The 20,221-nt window shown below is 42.5% G+C and overlaps 1 protein-coding gene across 5 annotated transcripts in view; it reads right to left on the bottom strand.

Annotated features, from left to right (window-relative positions):
- The window catches only part of LOC139756730 (uncharacterized), a 347,521-nt gene that overhangs the window by 127,563 nt on the left and 199,737 nt on the right, over positions 1-20,221 (bottom strand). For 4 of the 5 annotated variants that reach the window (XM_071676453.1, XM_071676482.1, XM_071676444.1 and 1 more), the window contains one exon: positions 1,576-1,599. The exons of the other annotated variant lie outside the window; for it this stretch is intronic. The gene's annotated coding sequence lies outside the window, so the exon portion shown is untranslated. The remainder of the gene's footprint in view (positions 1-1,575; positions 1,600-20,221) is intronic. 5 annotated transcript variants of the gene reach the window in all.

Raw genomic sequence — 20,221 nt, 5'->3', positions numbered from 1 at the left:
AACAGCACGGGTAGTTGAGACCCTAATCAAGGCCATCCCATGACAGCTAGAGACTGAGTGTGAACGAATGTGACCTTTGTTGTCTTTTCCTAGCGCTACCTCGCGGGCATGTGGAGGGAGGGGGGTTGTTATTTCATGTGTGGCGGGGTGGCGACGGGAATGAGTAAAGGCACACAGTATAAATTATGTACATGTGTATATATGTATATGTCTGTGTATGTATATATATGTATATGTCTGTGTATGTATATATATGTATACGTTGAAATGTATAGGTATGAATATGTGCGTGCGTGGACGTGTATGTATATACATGTGTATGTGGGTGGGTAGGGCCATTCTTTCGTCTGTTTCCTTGCGCTACCTCGCTAACGCTGGAGACAGCGACAGAGTATAATGAACATAGATAAATATATACCCTAGCCTGAGCCAGGTGCTCATTTAATCAACCAACCCCTTAGGGGTAGATGAACAGCTGGATTGACTGTGGACCGACTGCAACAACCAAGATTCGAACCTATGCCCCCGACCCTGAATGCGTCACGGTCAGGAACGCTAACCGCTACACCACGGGAGTGCACCTTGCATCTAGGTAAAAGACATATCATTTCCTCGTGGGATTTCCATAGACCGACGCATGACGTGGTGACCGACCAGCCCTGGACCCGAGCTCCCGACACACTCCTCCTCCTCCTCCTCCCTCATCACCTCGGTCTGGTGTTGTGGGGGACGAGACTCTATTTCACCTCGCTCGCATGATACGTAATATGACCTGACCTCGCCTCGCCCACGGCTGCCATATGGTCGTTCGAATACCCGACCGATAGTGAACAACAGGGAGGTCATCACAGCTGACGAATCTTAACCACTCCCAGGTATACACAGCACGACGCTGACCCTTCATCAAGAGGGATACATAATAATCACCTACACTGAGGACACTTGTCTTCACCAGTTCATCAATGAACCGACCAGAGGCCAAAAGATCCTTGATCTTGTCCTCACCAGAGACGTACGCTTGATCCCCTCCCGCGAGGTAGACGAGCCTCTGGCATATAACGACCATGGTAGTGTTAGACCTGAGGGTCGCACAAGGTTGGAAGCTAATGACAAGAAGCCCTTGGTCCCAGACCACAGTGGAGCAGACGTCTGATAACATGGATAACGAACGGATAAAGACTCACTGGACAAACCTCCTTGATGGTATTACAGAAGATGAGATGTGTAGTGTATCTATACATATTATGGAAGGAAAACACGATCCAGGGATTTTGAGGAGAACCCGTGTATACGCAAAACTGGCCTGGAATTGGAGGAACTAAAACGCAAAGAGAAAAAAAGATAGTCATGATTTTCCAGTTCATTTATAACAACGTAAATCATCAAGAACTAGTGGAAATACACACAAGATATGAAAAGATCGTGAGACAAAGTAAACGCGCACATGGAAAATGAATTTCCTTCAGATATAAAGAAAAAGACACCAAGGAATTCTTGATATGTGTAAAACAAACAGAGGACATGAAAGACACAATTAGACCACCATTAACCGTACATGGTCAAGCTTCGTCTTACCTGTGTCGCTCCTTCAAGAAGAGTCTGTAAATAGATACAAGGCAAAATTAATATCAAAGAAAAATATAAGAGAATGTCCCATTTGTTTACAATTTCATCTGATCAAGTAATATTTGACGAGCGTTGTGTAAATCAGACACTAAGAAATATACGTATGCTGTTTCAGACAATGCATTCAAAACATGGGGAAGAAGGATTGGTCTAAATATGAAAATTTTAAATACTAAATAAAGCCATATACAGAGAATTACAATACCGCTAGGGACATATATAAAAGTAGAAAACTGGGTTAAGATAATAGATGATTAAAGATAAAGGTAAGATATAAGATTCAAGAGTAATTCCAAGAAAAATAAGTCAGATTCTTAGGTTATCTGTTATCAATATAGAATTAGGTTTTTGAATACCACGAACATTGTGAGGTAAACTATAGTTACTATTAACCATAACAAGTGAATTAGGAATATAGATGTTAAGCACACATAAGGAAGATACGAGTGCCTATACCAAGTGTGGAGTGAAGCTCATAATGAACGTAAAGCAAACTGAGACTGGCTTGAATTGGTAAACATACGGTACATTGTGATATTACTTCTAAAGAGATTTTACATACGAAATGAACTCACGCGCGCGGTACCGTCTTTCCAGGGTCTTGCCAATGGAAGCACAGATTTCCCTCTTTGAACATCCATTATATAGACGAGTAGGATCTGAGTGACCCGGTCTAGTTCGAGGTGCAGCGGGATAAGTCTCTTCTCACACAAGTATTCATGATGGAGTCCATATACCGCTGGCCGCACTCTCTCTCTCTCTCTCTCTCTCTCTCTCTCTCTCTCTCTCTCTCTCTCTCTCTCTCTCTCTCTCTCTCTCTCTCTCTCTCTCTCTCTCTTGCCATTCAAACAACGTCCAGGATCGGTGTCTTGGTGGCGAGTTAATTTAACATACATCCTCCATTTCAACATTCGTCCTCCACACTACATTTCCAGTCTAAAGCCTCTTTTAGACGATTTCTTGACTGTACAACTTACTTGCCATTTCATTTCCTCGCTTTCTCTCTCTCTCTCCTAAATCCACATATGCATTATCGAGTCGTCCTTCCCTCCTGCTTTTATCTCCCTCCGCATCAGAAGCATCGAGAAGTAGAATCTCACATCCACACATGAGAGATGAGTTAAACACGCCTTCGTGCATTTTTTCTTTTTCATACTCAACACAAATTTCTCTTATTCACTAGAGCATTAATCGCACCTCCAACCTTTCCCACATGCAAGACACTGCTCTCACCATCAGCTTTTCCCCAACGCATCTCAACAAGTCATGATACCTAAGTACCGAAGGTAATCAACAGTTTGTGAATCCCTCCCTGATCACATTGTTACTAGACTGCAACATCCCATCTCTCTCCAAAAGAAATGTTTACCGGCATTATTTTCAGCATCTTGACACAACATTTTGAGACCGACTTACAACTTCTCTTTATGTTCCTTCATGGTCCAGCAACGCAAGCCTTCATCATCCTCCCTAAACCCCACACCCCCACACCTCACGTACTGTTCTGTCTCAAAAAACATAGATGAAAAAAAAAAGAGTGACATTACACAACCTTGACGTACTCCCACATTAGTATCAGACCACACACTCATACCTTCACTTACGTTCACACAGTCAACGCTTCCATTACGCGAGTTCTCACAACCGTTGAGTTATCTATAGCTACACAAAAAAACATGTAAAACGTGTATACTTCATGCTGCCTGACCATCTGCCACTACAGTTCCAGTAATACACAGGTCTAAACCACTCATTCTACACGCTACCCAACCCGCTCCTGCGATTTCTGAAGGCTCCGTAGTCAAAAGAAGAAAAAAAGATGCCTATTACCAAATGCTCTTTGACGCATTCTTGAACGACGGACCACAAGCGTTTCGTGTGTCCCGACCCTCATCATCTTCTTAAGCAGGTATTACCCATTCAGTATCATGTGCTCTTGTGTTTCTGTCGAAACATGTTGTAAAAAGACTTCATCACTGATATACATCAGGATAGTCTGTACTAATACGTAATGGTTTTAAGATTTTATTGGCCAGTTTCTTTAAAGCATCGTACCTTATTTCTAATGTAAATCCATGGCTATGATTAAGAATTCCATTACATGTGTATACCTCTTGTTGACAACAATATTTGTTTGTTGAATTTGCATATTATCCTGTATGACTTTAAAACAGAAACGTTGACTGACAACAATATTTGTTTGTTGAATTTGCATATTATCCTGTATGACTTTAAAACAGAAACGTTTACTGATACTTGCTGTAAACACTGTACCATTTACAGGTTTCTGTAAACCAAAATCTGTGATGTGAAATGTCAAGCATTCAAACTGTCTAGAAAGTTCAAAGTGTCCAAAGAGGTGACAGCATCCACAATGTTTAACGTGTCACGTGTCGAAAGAATCCATAATGTTTAATGTTTTGAACATTCACTGGAGATCTAAATGTTTACAGGATCCTAAATATTTCAAGTGTCCACATTGTTTACACTGCCCTAAAGGTTCATAATGTCCCGAATATTCAAACTGCCCGGAGTGTTGAAAGTGGCCAGAATGTTTAAAGTCTCCACATGATTTAAAGTGTTCAGAATACTCAAAGTAACCAAGATGTTTATAGAGAGTCAGTGAGAGAGGTAAGCGACCCTTCCTTGCCCTTGGCTCCTGGTGTGTACAACATCTCCTCCGGTCAGAATGTGGCCACTTAAGAATCACACTTGGTCTCTGATACATTGTGAAGATTTTTCTTATTTCTAAAATCATATTCAAATTTTTCTTGAGATATGAGGATTACCTAAAGACCACAGACCGAAGAGAGGTGAAGTAAATTCAGTGTGACGGTACAGATCTATATACAATATATCTACAAAGCACAAAAGAAAATTAGATGGACTGAAGAATTTTATTCTATAAAGCGAGAAGTTAACTCCATCTTGACCAGTGCTGCCAGTACCGCGAGAGGCCTTAGAATAACAATACAGGGTTGCAGCGTTGCCAAAAGCGGTGTGGAAAATCAAACATCATGACTGCGAGATGAAAGAGGAAATATTTGAGAGAAATTATTTTAAAAAGACTCATGATAAGTAAAAGTATAATAAAATGATGTTGTAATTGAATATTTAAATGAGAAATGATTACAGCTTACTTCACATTAACACATTTTCATAGAGTTAAATGGGGGAAAGGTATGAGTTCTTGTTATACAGAATAGTCGATAGAACAAAGTAAAGAACAAATCAAGCTTCCTCGACGGATGGATGTATGACTGTATCTATCTCTGTTAACATGCCTGCCTTCAAACATGCCTGCCTTCAAACATGCCTGCCTTCATGAAGGCGTAACAAGGAATTCTCGTAGAATAGAAGAATTTTATTACCATTACATCAAGTATTTAAGTGTTGAAAACATGAATTTTGTTGATGAATCTTTCTGTAAACCATCACCATCATAATGGGACGAGCTTTGAGCTGGACTGTGTGACCTTAGAGCACGACGGGACGACCCTTGACCACAACGGAACGACCATTGAGCATGACGGAACCACCCTTGAGCACGACGGAACGACCCTTGAGCACGACGGTACGACCCTTGAGCACGACGGAACGACCCTTGACCACAACGGAACGACCCTTGAGCAAGACGGAACGACCCTTGACCACAATGGAACTATCCTGGAGCACGATGGAACGACCCTTGAGCACGACGGAACGACAATTGAGCACAACGGAACGACCCTTGACAACAACAGAACGACCCTTGAGCACGACGGTACGACCCTTGAGCACGACGGTACGACCCTTGAGCACGACGGTACGACCCTGCAGTATGATGTTGTCCTGGACTTTAACTTGATGCTTAAGGATGAGGTCAAAAGGTCACGTCATCATTAGTCGAACTCGCTCTGCTTCCCCAATAGCGAAACAAGTCCCAAGACACACGTTCTTTTGTCTCTGTTTCCCGAGGCGTGTGACACCCCACCTCCCTCCACACACACACACACACACACACACACACACACACACACACACACACACACACACACACACACACACCAGGGGTTAAGATATGCAGCATTACGCTCTTACCTTAATGACCCAGAGCATAGCGGGGCAGACCTTGAATGGGCAAGATGATATATCAGGTTTAATTAAGAAGGGCATGGCATAACCAGGCTCTCTAATGGCAGAGATAATGGGTCAAGAGAAACTCAACCTCTCTGAGAATGATGACCCTGGTGACAAATGAGGGACCTGGTGAGTGGAGTGGTGAGATACTCGGCTGAATGCCTGGTTGAGGTGCACCTGGTGAATGACTGGTGAGTTACAAGGACCATAATCGCTACATGGCGACGTTTCCACAGAGACACTGCTCGTGGTGATGGCTTCTCTCTTGTGTGTAACCCACAGATACACCCTATGTACTGTACACGGTATATCAAAGTGTTCTACACCATAATATATTATCTTTGGAGTTTCCCTCGTACACACACGCTACCATAACCATCATACAGCCTACAGTATGGTATACTGACGTGCTCTACAGCTTATTGTATTATCGATGGTGTTTTCCTTCATACACACTCACTATCATATACATCGCACAGCCTACAGTATGGTATACTGACGTGCTCTACAGCTTATTGTATTATCGATGATGTTTTCCTTCACACACACTCACTATCATATACATTGCACAGCCTACAGTATGGTACACCGAAGTGCTTTACAGCCTATCTGTGGTCTTTCCGTCATACATACACGTCACCATATACATCATACAGCCTAAAGTGTAATGAAATGCTCTGCCATAAAGGCATAACATACATTACATTAAAAGTCTTCACATGTAGACAGGACAGAGCAAACTGCACTGTCTGTGTTATGTCTATGGTAGAACCCGTGTGTATTCAGCTATCTTTCTATATTCACCGTTTGTAATACCATGTTTCAAGCTCTCTTCTCTATAACATTGTCCGTTTTCTAACTGTCTACCCAAGATGACGTATGAACTGAGTTATCTTTTCATACAACGTTTGCAACATCGCATTTGAAACTACTGTGTAAACAATGGCGAGAACACTATGAACTGAAGTCGACGATGTGTATATTTTCACACAATTTCGAAGAGGTAGATACATTGGAAAGCAATAATATGATGTTACCCAGGACCCATCTGAGGGCTCCTGCAGCCCAAGGCTGAACTCCGTCCAGCTGCAGGGAATTGTAGACTCCTCTAGTCAGGGAGACCAATTTGTTACTCTTGAATGAGAAATACTTCACCCTTCTTTGTAACACGGAAGATGGGGAGCTAACTGTACCTTTCTTGTAACACGGAAGATGGGGAGCTAACTGTACCTTTATTGTAACACGGAAGATGGGGAGCTAACTGTACCTTTTTTTGTAACACGGAAGATGGGGAGCTAACTGTACCTTTATTGTAACACGGAAGATGGGGAGCTAACTGTACCTTTTTGTAACACGGAAGATGGGGAGCTAACTGTACCTTTTTAGTAATGCGGAGGATGGGGAGTTAACTGTACCGTCTTTGTACCATGGAGGATGGGGAGGTAACTGTATCGTCTTTGTATTTTGGTGGCTTGGGAGTTAATTGTGCCCTCTCTATACCATGGAAGCTGGGGAATAGTACTATATACATACCAAGAAGGCTAGGGAGTTAAATGTCCCGTCTTTTGTACCAAGGAGGCTGGGAGAGGTATCTGTATCATGGAGGATGGGGAGCTAACTGTACCCTCTCTGTACCATAGAGGCTGGGGAGTTGACTGGCCTCCCTGTGTACCATGGTAGCTGGGGTGTTAAGGCTCTCCATTCTATACTGCTAAATCATACTTGTTCTTTGTAACGGTCACAGACACGACAATGTGAAGCATACTCCATATATCAACCCAAACTCATCACTTCTATAGACTAATACCGTATAGCGACAGGAATAGATGAAGGCAAGCAAGTATGAATATGAACATGTATAAGTATGCAATGCCTGTGTATGTATGTATTTATGTATATGTTGATGTGTATGTATGCATATATGCGCATGTGGGCGTTTATGTACATATATGTGTATATGAGTGGATGGGCCATTCTTTCTTCGTCTGCTTCCTGGCGCTACCTCGCAGACGCGGGTAACAGCAATTATGTATAATGATGATGATATAATATATATATATATATATATATATATATATATATATATATATATATATATATATATATATATATATATAAATATATATATATATATATATATATATATATATATTTTTTTTTTTTTTTCTTTTTTTTCTTTTGCTTTGTCGCTGTCTCCCGCGTTTGCGAGGTAGCGCAAGGAAACAGACGATGGAAATGGCCCAACCCACCCCCCTACACATGTATATACGAACGTCCACACACGCAAATATACATACCTACACAGCTTTCCATGGTTTACCCCACACGCTTCACATGCCCTGATTCAATCCACTGACAGCACGTCAAACCCGGTATACCACATCGATCCAATTCACTCTATTCCTTGCCCTCCTTTCACCCTCCTGCATGTTCAGGCCCCGATCACACAAAATCTTTTTCACTCCATCTTTCCACCTCCAATTTGGTCTCCCACTTCTCCTCGTTCCCTCCACCTCCGACACACATATCCTCTTGGTCAATCTTTCCTCACTCATTCTCTCCATGTGCCCAAACCATTTCAAAACACCCTCTTCTGCTCTCTCAACCACGCTCTTTTTATTTCCACACATCTCTCTTACCCTTACGTTACTTACTCGATCAAACCACCTCACACCACACATTGTCCTCAAACATCTCATTTCCTCCTGCGCACCACTCTATCCATAGCCCACGCCTCGCAACCATACAACATTGTTGGAACCACTATTCCTTCAAACATACCCATTTTTGCTTTCCGAGATAATGTTCTCGACTTCCACACATTCTTCAAGGTTCCCAGAATTTTCGCCCCCTCCCCCACCCTATGATCCACTTCCGCCTCCATGGTTCCATCCGCTGCCAGAACCACTCCCAGATATCTAAAACACTTTACTTCCTCCAGTTTTTCTCCATTCAAACTTACCTCCAAACTGACTTGACCCTCAACCCTACTGTACCTAATTACCTTGCTCTTATTCACATTTACTCTTAACTTTCTTCTTTCACACACTTTACCAAACTCAGTCACCAGCTTCTGCAGTTTCTCACATGAATCAGCCACCAGCGCTGTATCATCAGCGAACAACTGACTCACTTCCCAAGCTCTCTCATCCACAACAGACTTCATACTTGCCCCTCTTTCCGAAACTCTTGCATTCACCTTCCTAACAACCCCATCCATAAACAAATTAAACAACCATGGAGACATCACACATCCCTGCCGCAAACCTACATTCACTGAGGACCAATCACTTTCCTCTCTTCCTACACGAACACATGCCTTACATCCTCGATAAAAACTTTTCACTGCTTCTAACAACTTGCCTCCCACACCATATATTCTTAATACCTTCCACAGAGCATCTCTATCAACGCTATCATATGCCTTCTCCAGATCCATAAAAGCTACATACAAATCCATTTGCTTTTCTAAGTATTTTTCACATACATTCTTCAAAGCAAACACCTGATCCACACATCCTCTACCACTTCTGAAACCACACTGCTCTTCCCCAATCTGATGGTCTGTACATGCCTTCACCCTCTCAATCAATACCCTCCCATATAATTTACCAGGAATACTCAACAAACTTATACCTCTGTAATTTGAGCACTCACTCTTACCCCAAAGGCACTATGCACGCATTCCGCCAATCCTCAGGCACCTCACCATGAGTCATACATACATTAAATAACCCTACCAACCAGTCAATAATACAGTCACCCTCTTTTTTAATAAATTCCACTGCAATACCATCCAAACCTGCTGCCTTGCCGGCTTTCATTTTCCGCAAAGCTTTTACTACCTCTTCTCTGTTTACCAAATCTGAAATATATATATATATATATATATATATATATATATATATATATATATATATATATATATATATATATATATATATATATATATATATATATATATATATATATATATATATATATATATATATATATATATATATATATATATATATATATATATATATATATATATATATATATATATATTTCAACCAGATTTCTTATGTGTTGCCATGATGTATGTTGGACATTATGTATATAACTCGTATACAGACGCAAGAATGACATATCTGGACATCTAAACATGGCATTTATTCGCTGGTGTGATATATTTCTCGTATATAAGACATGATAAAGTCTAGCCCGTTCAGTTACACTCCATTCTGAACAGATTAGTGAGTAAAATACAGTATATATACCTTACGTTAGGTTACTGTATAAACAGTGACTTCTGTCCAAGCAATTTGATTCTGTAGAAGGTGTAACACCGTCCGCATACCACACACAGGTCACATACGAGCCAGTATGGTGCACGGCGGGAACTCATCCGTAAGCCCAAGTGATGAACTGATCTATGCTATACCCACTGTGTCAGGATCCCTTGGTTGTAATATCATTAAACCTAAGGTACAGGGCGAGCTTACGTATAGTGCCTTCTCCTTACATCGTGTATATAGTTCGCCTTTTTCTTAGATATTTTTTCTCCGTCTTCATACTCTCTCCATCATCACTTTTATTATTCATATTCTTTTTCATTCAAGGCCTGGCCTTGATGAGGTCACGAGTCTGTGAGTGTAGCCTTTGCCCCCAAAAGGGTCGCTAAACAGAACTGAACAGATTATCAGACACGCCTTCTAGTCTGCTGGGGACATACAGAGCCATATTACACTGACACTATCACTATGATATGATATACTAATCCGATACTGTACATACATCTCCTAACCTATCCTCCCACTTGTACCTAACACATGCAACACCTGGCCTTTGTAAGATCGGTACAGCACAGTTAGTCGGTACAGCGAGCGGTGTATCTATGCTAGTGCATGATAGAGTCAGTGATTATCTTACCACTGAAAAAAAATATCAATTAAGATTTACAGTAAGCAAGTTTTAATTACTTAAGACAATTAAGCAAGACCTACCTCCTCACGTCATATGTATTAGAGTGATGCAACATTTTGAGCAAAGAAAAACACTATAGTACTCACACACACACACACACACACACACACACACACACACACACACACATATACACACACATACACACACACACACACACACACACACACACACACACACACACACACACACATACACACACATACACACACATACACACACACACACACACACACACACACACACACACACACACACACACACACACACACACACACACACACACACACACACACACACACACACACATACACACACATACACACACACACACACACACACACACACACACACACACACACAGGCACCATGTGCGTACCACCACCATCTCTGGGGTTAGTCAACCTTCTCTAACGTACCATAACTACCTTGGCAGTACGCTCAACCATATCTAGTGCACCTCAGCTATGTGTAACGTCTCCCAATCTTCTCTATAATGTACTTCAGCCTTTCACAATGTACCTCAATGATCACTGGTATACCTCAACCCAATCTAGTGTACCTCAACCATTTTCAGTATACTTTAACCTAATGTACTGTACCTTAACCATATTTAGTGTACCTTAACCTACTGTAGTGAACCTCAACCATATTGAGTGTACCTTAACCTGCCGTAGTGTACGTCAACCATATTCAGTGTACCTCAACCTACTGTAGTGTACCTCAACCATATTTAGTGTACCTTAATCTACTGTAGTGTACTTCAACCATGTTCAGTATACCTTAACCATTTCTAGCGGACTTCAACCCCCTCTACTGTACCTCAACCCTCTCTACTGTACCTCAACCCTCTCTACTGTACCTCAACCCTCTCTACTGTACCTCAACCCTCTCTATTGTACCTCAATCCTCTCTACTGTACCTCAACCCTCTCTAGTGTACCTCAACCCTCGCAAGTGTACCTCAACCCTATCTATTGTACTTCAACCCTCTCTAGTGTACCTTAACCCTCTCTACTGTACCTCAACCCTCTCTACTGTACCTCAACCCTCTCGTGTACCTCAACCCTCTCTAGTGTACCTCAACCCTATCTAATGTACTTCAACCCTCTCTACTGTACCTTAATCCTCTCTAGTGTACCTCAACCCTCTCTACTCTACCTCAACCCTCTCTACTGTACTTCAACCCTCTCTACTGTACTTCAACCCTCTCTAGTGCACCTCAACCCTCTCTACTAAACCTCAACCCTCTCTAGTGTACCTCAACCCTCTCTAGTGTACCTCAACCCTCTTTAGTATACCACAACCCTCTCTAGTGTACCTCAACCCTCTCTACTCTACCTCAACCCTCTCTACTGTACTTCAACCCTCTCTACTGTACTTCAACCCTCTCTAGTGCACCTCAACCCTCTCTACTAAACCTCAACCCTCTCTAGTGTACCTCAACCCTCTCTAGTGTACCTCAACCCTCTTTAGTATACCACAACCCTCTCTAGTGTACCTCAACCCTCTCTAGTGTACCTCGACCTCCTCTAGCGCATCCTAGACCACTGGCGCATATCTAACGGGCACCAAACGTGTTCTTATTCTCGTAGACTCGTCTCACTACCCCTCCACCCCCTGGAAGCGTGGGAGTCTCCTAGATTGTCTATTAGCCGTAACAACACCTGGAAATAATGCAATTAACGTTCCTGATCTTATTGATGTTACTGTACCGTTCTTTCGTTGTTGTTGTTTCATCTTTTTTCTCTCTCTCTTCCACTTCAGCCACTGGCGTTATTGAGTCATGCCGAAGGTGCGTGAGCGACGAGGAGATGAGAGAGAGAGACGTAATGAAATATGAAACAGGAGATGTTGATGATATTGATGATATTCGTAAATCCCGTTCTCCAGACAAAGAGATCACGAATGACATAAGATGGAGTTAATGTAGATGTTGTATATATATATATATATATATATATATATATATATATATATATATATATATATATATATATATATATATATATATATATATATATATATATATATATATATATATATATATATACCTTCCTGCATATTCAGGCCCCGATCACTCAAAATCTTTTTCACTCCATCTTTCCACCTCCAATTTGGTCTCCCACTTCTCCTCGTTCCCTCCACCTCCGACACATATATCCTCTTGGTCAATCTTTCCTCACTCATTCTCTCCATGTGCCCAAACCATTTCAAAACACCCTCTTCTGCTCTCTCAACCACGCTCCTTTTATTTCCACACATCTCTCTTACCCTTACATTATTTACTCGATCAAACCACCTCACACCACATATTGTCCTCAAACATCTCATTTCCCGCACATCCACCCTCCTGCGCACAACTCTATCCATAGCCCACGCCTCGCAACCATACAACATTGTTGGAACCACTATTCCTTCAAACATACCCATTTTTGCTTTCGGAGATTATGTTCTCGACTTCCACACATTCTTCAAGGCTCCCAGGATTTTCGCCCCCTCCCCCACCCTATGATTCACTTCCGCTTCCATGTTCCATCCGCTGCCAGATCCACTCCCAGATATCTAAAACACTTTACTTCCTCCAGTTTTGCTCAATTCAAACTTACCTCCCAATTGACTTGACCCTCAACCCTACTGTACTTAATAAACTTGCTCTTATTCACATTTACTCTTAACTTTCTTCTTTCACACACTTTACCAAACTCAGTCACCAGCTTCTGCAGTTTCTCACATGAATCAGCCACCAGCGCTGTATCATCAGCGGACAACAACTGACTCACTTCCCAAGCTCTCTCATCCACAACAGACTTCATATATATATATATATATATATATATATATATATATATATATATATATATATATATATATATATATATATATATATTTTTTTTTTTTTTTTTTCATACTATTCGCTATTTCCCGCGATAGCGAGGTAGCATCAAGAACAGAGGACCGGGCCCCTGAGGGAATATCCCCACCTGGACCTCTTCTCTGTTCCTTCTTTTGGGAAAAAAAAAAAAAAAAAAAAAAAAAAAAAAACGAGAGGGGAGGATTTCCAGCCCCCCGCTCCCTTCCCTTTTAGTCGCCTTCAACGACACGCAGGGAATACGTGGGAAGTATTCTTTCTCCCCTATCCCCAGGGAAACTTACCACCCAATTATATTCAAACTTGTTCGCTGTTTCCTGCATTGGTGGGTCAGCAACAGAAACAGACAAAGAAAAGCCTCATTCACTCATATCTATTTTCTAACTGTCATGTGTTATGCACTAAAACCACAGTCCCATATCCACAACCAATCCCCACAGACCTCACCTCGATATATATATATATATATCGAACGCTGTTCTTTTTTTCTTTCTTCTTGTGTTTTGGCGTGGATGACATTTGTGTCTAGCTTTATGGTGTACCAGGGTTCGATCCTTTCTTCCAGTTAAGGATTTAACCATCCGAGTATTAAGTCCTACCAAATCAACTCAAGGAAATGCCTTTCATCCTCCATCCCCTTAGGCACAATCCCTAAAACTTATATCCTTTTAACTCCAGTCCCTAAAAAATACAACAGCCCTTTAAACTCCAGCCCCTTTAAAGTGAAGCGTCCGCACATCCAGAACGAGTCCATGATGACCGGGAGGACAAAAGCCATCAATGACGGCGATAACCTCAGCGCTAATTTTAGTGGCCGTTAACCTGAGAGAGAGAGAGAGAGAGAGAGAGAGAGAGAGAGAGAGAGAGAGAGAGAGAGAGAGAGAGAGAGAGAGAGAGAGAGAAGGGAGGGTTGAGAGGGGAGAGAGAGAGAGAGAGAGAGAGAGAGAGAGAGAGAGAGAGAGAGAGAGAGAGAGAGAGAGAGAGAGAGAGAGAGAGAGAGTATACCCAACTACGATTACGTACGAGAACTTGCCAAAGGATCGAGCTTGCGCGTCGCACTCACCACGCGTTCTTGCTGAATGAATGATGCAGTTCCTCTCCTCCACCACCACTCTCACCACACAGTATCTACCCCAGGTTCATCTGGCAATGACTCCAGCAATATGTCAAGGTTTCTATCAAATGTCTGTGTAGGTGTTACATGCAGGACTCCCGTATATGACCTGGGTGGCCATTTCTTTATAACCTCTGTTCCTGTTGACTTAATTATCTGTGTTTCTTCGCTTTAAGTCCCAGGATGTTATCATTGCATGCCCTTAGTTTGCTGTCATGCGTAGACTATCACGTATCTTTCTCACGTTAAGACTAGGCTACAGTGTTCCATATGTTTCATGGTGATTCATAATGTTCCATTCCATCACTACTGATTGTGACTCTGAAGCCAATAGTTTTTATTTGTGTAGACTCAACCCTGGCTCCCGCACCTTACACTGTATTGTATCTAATCGTAGAAATAAACATGAAAACTGACTGTGTGTTTCTAGATTCGCTCAACTTATTCTATTTCCTCTTGTTTTCTCTGGTGACCATAATGCAAGGCTGTACTCAACTGTGCTTCCTGTACACACAGTAAAGGTTCTGTCTTAACTGAACATTGTTATCATCTTCCTCCTTGAATACGAGTTGTTCATTCATGATAACTTCCCTAGAACAATGTCGATGGCTTCAATTTCTGTCTCTTTCACTACTTTTCTTTGACATATTACATCTGGTTCTCTTCTTCCTATCTGTAAATCATGATAAGGTCTTTTTCTATTTTTTTCTTATGATTCATTTTGCTCACTAGAGTCCTCTGCACGGCATATGACAACTTCCCCTTTTACTTTTATGTTAATATCTGATATCATTATTACAAATGATACTGTGGCCAATACCGTTTCTTGTGGTTCTCCCTAAAGAAAGACATCCCCATCTTCTGATATCGTTCCATTTTCTACCACGAAGAATATCCTGTTGCTGAAATCTCTGATTTATAGATACCGTTCACGTTTTCTGTAATGAAATTACGATGAAGACTCTGTCAGATGAACCCTTCTCCCTCCTCCTGACTGAGTTTCATAACTGTTACTGCAGTGAACCGGGAGGCTGAGGCTATGTACTTTTACATGGCACACATCCATGTCGGTCGACCTTCGTGTCTTAACTCAGTGTTGATCAAGTGTTCCAGTATGTGTGGGTGTTTTTATCTGAATCACTTTCATAGGCTTTAATTACGTGTGATGTCAGGTTAGCTGGTTGATTACTGCTTTACATCCTCCACTCAGCACTGATGTTACGTCTTCAATTTTGGTATACATTCACTGTACAGTTTTAATCACTGCGATGTATCTCACCGTCATCGGGTTGTGCAATCTGGCATTTCGTCTTTTTATGGCAAAAGTATCAAGATTTCCATCAGCACCTGAAGCTGTGTTCTCTCGTAGTTATTGTCTTGTTTTACTGATGTCACTTTCTGATAACTCAGTATCTGTGGTGATTGGGAGCACAGTCACTAGATCATCCAACAACCGTGTGTTCTGTCGTATCTTACGTGCTAAACACTGATCTGGATCAGCCAGGCAGCGTGTATCAAAACTTCTCCAAAGGACCAGTTTTCAATGCCTTAATTCTTAGCTTTATTGATATATATGTATAACGAACCAGTCTTCGATATATTTTTTTCTTTTTGCTTTATTCGTATATAAAATGACCCAGTCATCGATGTCTACATTCTTTGCTTCGGTAATATATTAAGACTAGAACTTTTTCGATTCTGTTCCATGTCTTGCAAATACTTTCTCCTCATTTTGTCGTCTCTTACTGAGTTGTCTTAATCTTATTGTGTTTCTCACTGTTTTAATTCCCGAGAGAGAGAGAGAGAGAGAGAGAGAGAGAGAGAGAGAGAGAGAGAGAGAGAGAGAGAGAGAGAGAGAGAGAGAGAGAGAGAGAGAGAGAGAGAGAGAGAGAGAGAGAGAGTCATGGTGGCAAGACTGACCTGCGTAAAAGAGAGCGCATTCTTAGCTTCACGAAGGTCAACGCTGCTTTGACCGCACCCACTTCCTGAACACCACGCCCACTTCCTGAACGCCACGCCCACTATTTGAGCACCACGCCCACTTCGTGAACACCACGCCCACCTCTACCTGAATGCCATACCCACCTCCCATGCACCACGCCCGTCCCTCGTGTGCACAGTGGGAGTCCAACCTCACCTCTTAAAGGCTTGCATAGTCCTTAGCGCTGCAGCCTGCCTGCCTGCCACACCGCCGGCCTACACCGAGACGTGATATGTCATCTGCCTGGGTTCCTACCGTGCTGAGGGACTGAGGCTTCCCTTGGGAGGCGCAGAACTCCCTCACTGGTCTGTGTCACATATGTGGGAGAGAGAGAGAGAGAGAGAGAGAGAGAGAGAGAGAGAGAGAGAGAGAGAGAGAGAGAGAGAGAGAGAGAGAGAGAGAGAGAGAGTCCTAGACAACTTTCACACTCGACCCTCACACTTCCTTATGTGCTGTCCTATGCCCCAGCCAAGCTGGATGCCCTGATTGACCTACCAACGTGGTGAACTTTGACCTCGCCCCACCCACTCGTTCCCTATGACGTAAGATTCTAAACTTCAATAGAAAAAAAAATAAACACAGAACCAACAATCCCTGACATCTGCAGCCTCTCATTTCATCAGTGTGTGTGTGTGTGTGTGTGTGTGTGTGTGTGTGTGTGTGTAGACATTTTCCCTCCACCTGCGAGATGCCATCTGCTTCATCACACAGTCGGGTCTGGATGCCAAAAAAAGATTCATTTACGCTTCACGCTAAATGCGGTTAAGATCTACACTTGGGCGTCAATATGTTTCGTTCGTATTTCACACATCAGCCGGGCATCAGTAATAAGAAACACATACTACCCCACTCCCCTTCCCCAACACACACACACACACACACACACACACACACACACACACACACATTTCAACCCCTGGTGGTGAAGGGGAGAGTTAACCTGCAAGCGTCATAAGGGCCCAATGCAAGACAGAGTGGAGTTTCTCCTCTGAGTTCTTGTTACGTCACACATCCGTGCCCCATTCGTAAACAATCTGAGCGCGCGCACGCGCACACACACACACACACGAGAGAGAGAGAGAGAGAGAGAGAGAGAGTTTCCTCAGTCAACCAGCCAGCTTGCAGTACAGGGTTGTTGTGGGTAGGTGCAGCGGGCAGAAGGGGTGGGTCAGCCTGGCCACACCTCTGCTGGAGCTGTGACGGTACACAAGGGAAAGGTACAGTATCGTACCGGTTGGGGTTGGTACATGGCCAGCGTGTGACGGTACACAAGGGTAAGGTACAGTATCGTACCGGTTGGGGTTGGTACATGGCCAGCGTGTGACGGTACACAAGGGTAAGGTACAGTATCGTACCGGTTGGGGTTGGTACATGGCCAGCGTGTGACGGTACACAAGGGTAAGGTACAGTATCGTACCGGTTGGGGTTGGTACATGGCCAGCGTGTGACGGTACACGGGAGAGAGCACCACTGACGCACCGCTTGTGGTTGAAACATGTCAGCGTCCCTCTGTACAGCACGATGTCTATATTTCCCTCCGGTGAATCTATACAATCTTGTGTCGGTCGTATAGAAATCGAATCCATGTTCAGTTATCAATAGGATATAAGCATGATAGAAATCTAGAATTTCTTTACCTTTCCAACATAGATCTGTTGCTATGCCTACATCTGCTAGATACACCTGTACTACGTACACCTGTGCTGCACACACGTATACAAAGCACATCTGTGCTACACATACCTGCACTACACACATCCGTGCTATAAACACCTGTGTTACACACACACACATACACACACACACACACACACACACACACACACACACACACACACACACACACACACACACACCTGGACTTGATAACAAACAATCTTTTCACACCTCAACCATAATAACCAGTCTGTCTCCACACCTGACCTTCTCCGTGACCACCTCACCTCACCTCACACTCACGGTCACACTCAAGCCCACACTCACACTCACCGTCACACTCAAGCCCACACTCACACTCACCGTCACACTCAAGCCCACACTCACACTCACCGTCACACTCAAGCCCACACTCACACTCACCGTCACACTCAAGCCCACACTCACACTCACCGTCACACTCAAGCCCACACTCACACTCACCGTCACACTCAAGCCCACACTCACACTCACCGTCACACTCAAGCCCACACTCACACTCACCGTCACACTCAAGCCCACACTCACACTCACCGTCACACTCAAGCCCACACTCACACTCACCGTCACACTGAAGCCCACAATCACACTCACCGTCACACTCAAGCCCACACTCACACTCACCGTCACACTCAAGCCCACACTCACACTCACCGTCACACTCAAGCCCACACTCACACTCACCGTCACACTCAAGCCCACACCCACACCCATATTCCATCTCAAATTTTACTCATCCGTTACAAACACAGTCACACTCACACTCATACTCACATACTCCCTCACACTCTACTCAGCCATCACACATGTCCTCATAATCACCCACAGGGATATTCAATTATCATCCTTTTGTCTTTAAATCAATACTCATCTGCTCCTCCCAACCTTCACCCAAGGATATCTCTCTCTCTCTCTCTCTCTCTCTCTCTCTCTCTCTCTCTCTCTCTCTCTCTCTCTCTCTCTCTCTCTCTCTCTCTCTCTCTCTCTCTCTCACCATGACCCGGCGCACATCCCTCCACCTGTATTAAAGCCTCAGCTACCCCCTCCCTCCCCTTTCCATTCAACATCAACACCCCTTCCTCCCTTCCTCCCCTCACCTCCCTCTAAAGCCCTTTCTTCCATTTAAAAGCCTTTTTCCCCCCTCTAACATCTCCCCTCTTCTTCCCTAACATTGTTACGTGGACAGGCCACAGCAACTCTTTAAACGATGCACAGATACCAAGGTTCGATACCCAGCGAACAACCACCCCCCTACCCCCCCCCCCCACCCCCCCCCCCCCCACACACACACACACACATGCATGTTAATCGAAGACCCTCACAGAGAGCAGGTCAGGAAGAGAATATGTCACACAAACACATGTTTGGTCGACATGACCACAGTAGACATGTTGGCATATCGTCCATCGATCCCTGAGGCCTGTACGAGGCATTACTGCTGCCTCTATGTTGCTTCTGATACATTTGTATTTATTATGTAATAATGATAATAAAAGTTAATAATAATAATAATGATAATAATAATAATGATAATGATGATAATAATAATAATTATAATATTAATAGTAATAATAATAATAATGATAGAAATAATGATAATGATGATAATAATAATAATAATAATAATAATAATAATAATAATAATAATAATAATAATAATAATAACAATAATGATGATAATGATGAAAATAATGATAATGATAATAATAATGATAATAATAATAATGATAATAAAAATAATGATAATAATTAATGATAATAATAATAATGATAATGATAATAATAATAATAACAATAATGATGATAATGATAAAAATAATGATAATGATAATAATAATGATAATGAT

Source organism: Panulirus ornatus, chromosome 2 (assembly GCF_036320965.1).
Source record: "Panulirus ornatus isolate Po-2019 chromosome 2, ASM3632096v1, whole genome shotgun sequence".
In the NCBI taxonomy this organism is placed as follows: domain Eukaryota; kingdom Metazoa; phylum Arthropoda; class Malacostraca; order Decapoda; family Palinuridae; genus Panulirus; species Panulirus ornatus.
This window is presented reverse-complemented; position numbering and strand designations above follow the sequence as displayed.